We start from the raw sequence: 2,500 nt of genomic DNA, 5'->3' as shown, positions 1-2,500 counted from the left end.
TTTTTTTTGTGTGTGTATTCTTCTGTATGGAAGTACTCGACATAGCTTGCAGTGTCGTGACCCCTGTGATCCAGCTTGTGGGCTTATGCAGTGGTGACTCCCCTGTGATCCAGCATATTCAAGTGTGCTGTCAGGCCCCTGTGATCCTGCATATGGGCGTGTGCAAGTGTCTGGCCCCTGTAATCCAGCATACGGACATGTAGAGTATCGGCCCTTTAACACAGCGTATGAGCGTGTGGAGTGTCGGGTCCTATAACATCGTACAGTGCTGAAAATAATAATTTACAATATTAAACTATACTTATTTGCGAAATTAATACACTTTTTCTGTATAAACATTTCTTTTCTCCTTCATACTAATGAGGATCATCAATTTAGATTCCTATCACATACAAATATTTAATAGCAAATGAATCATAAATGAACATATACTGGAAAATAATATAAATCCCGTATTACTGAAATAATATCTACATCTTATAAGCAAAGAATTCAAAAAGAACCTACTACATAGAAGCATACATACATCCGTTCATTTATAAATACGTGCATACGTACATGCATACATACACTTCTCGATTAAAATATTTAATGAACCGTTTTTTTTTATACATATTCATAACCAAGGGCACCTTTAATGTAAATCATGTAAGTCTAATATGCTGCATGTCCATATATCTTTCTCTGTGAATGCTTCATTAATATTAAGTATTTTGTATGTACATATATTTCTCTCTCTCTCTCTCTCTCTCTCTCTCTCTCTCTCTCTCTCTCTCTCTCTATATATATATTATATATTATCTAGTTATATATTATATATATATATATATATATATATTATATATTGTATGTACCTTATATTACTTTCTCTCTATCTCTTTCTCTCTCTCTCTCTCTTCTCTCTCTCGTTCTATATTATATATATATATATATATATATATATATATATATATATATGTATTTATATATTATGTATATGTATATATATATATATTATCTATATATATAATATATATATATATATATATATATATATATATATTAGTAATATATGTATAAACCCTATATTCTCTCTCTCTATCTCTTTTCTTTATTTCTCTCACTTTTCTCTTCTATTCTCTCTTTCTCGCTCTCTCTCTCTTCTCTCTCTCTATATATTTATATATATATATATATATATTATATATATATATATATATATATAATATATATATATGTATATGTATATATATAGATTCTATATATATATAGATATATGTATATCTAAATATGTAATATATATATATATGTATATTTTATTATATATGGTCTATACATATATATATATCTATATATATATATATATATATATATGTATATATATATTATATTTATATATATATATATTATATATACATAAACATATATTTTATGTATATATGTATAATATATATATCTATATATATATATAAATATATATATATATATATATATTATATTTAAATATCATAAACTTATTACATATCTAGATATATATATATATATATATATATATATATATATATCTTATAGACATATATATAATGTATATATATATATAGATATATTATTTATTATATATTATATATATATATATATATAAACATATATATACACACTTTTCTGTCTACAAATCTATCTCTTTTTGTATCTACACCCCCCTGTTATCTTTGCAAGTACATTTTTCCTTGCCTATCTCTATCGTTTTCACTCTAACTGTCTTAATCTCCCTCTGTCTATCTGTCGTTCTCCCTCTCTCACCTCCTTTATCGTGAGCTTCTGACATGTCTACAAAAAACAGAAAAAAAATCAAGTCAAGCAATCAAGCGCCAATATGAGGAAGGTTGCAAGCGAGACTGCAGATTTTCATCAGCCTTTTTTTTCTCTCTTTCTCTATCTGATTGCAAGATTAATGGATGTGTCTATACAGATGTTTAGGAGAGAGTATGAGAGAGAGAGAGAGAGAGATACAGATCGAAAGATAGATAGATATGCAGATAGATAGATTGATAGATAGATACGTACAAACGCAAGACCACTAAAGGATGTTTTAGAGGCAGACATGTGTCTATTTGTATGAATCTGTATATATGTATGTTTGTGTGTATGTGTGTGTGTGTGTTTCCTTGCAACTTCCATCTAAATTGCTCACAGGTGCATTTGTATCTAGCTTGCAAAATCTGATAATCGCCTTTTACGCTTACACTGAGAGATCGGTGTGATAAATAATATAACATGAAGTGCCTACAATTTTTAATAGGCATCTAAAATAAGCTAAACTATAAAAAAAAATAATTAAGCTGATCTCGCATTTCATATTTCTCTCCTCTGTCAAAAAACACCTGAAGTAAGCCAGGGACCCCCGTATATGAGTCGATCTGCTCGACCATTGGGACCTGATTTCCATCTCCGCTTGAACAGGCGAGTCTTCTCTCCTTATTTGGTATTCAACGCCGTCGGTTAGCTTACTCCTTAAGCTTCG

General features: G+C 28.5%; 1 pseudogene; it reads right to left on the bottom strand.

Moving 5' to 3' along the window:
* Positions 1 to 1,804, bottom strand: part of LOC147467002 (uncharacterized) — a 9,243-nt pseudogene extending 7,439 nt beyond the window's left edge.
* Positions 1,805 to 2,500: the final 696 nt, after the last annotated feature.

Source organism: Penaeus japonicus, unplaced genomic scaffold (assembly GCF_977035675.1).
Source record: "Penaeus japonicus unplaced genomic scaffold, GWHDUDI00000001_assembly GWHDUDI00000039, whole genome shotgun sequence".
Classification (NCBI taxonomy): Eukaryota; Metazoa; Arthropoda; class Malacostraca; order Decapoda; family Penaeidae; genus Penaeus; species Penaeus japonicus.
The sequence above is the reverse complement of the archived record's forward strand: the minus strand, read 5'-3'. Positions and strand labels throughout refer to the sequence as shown.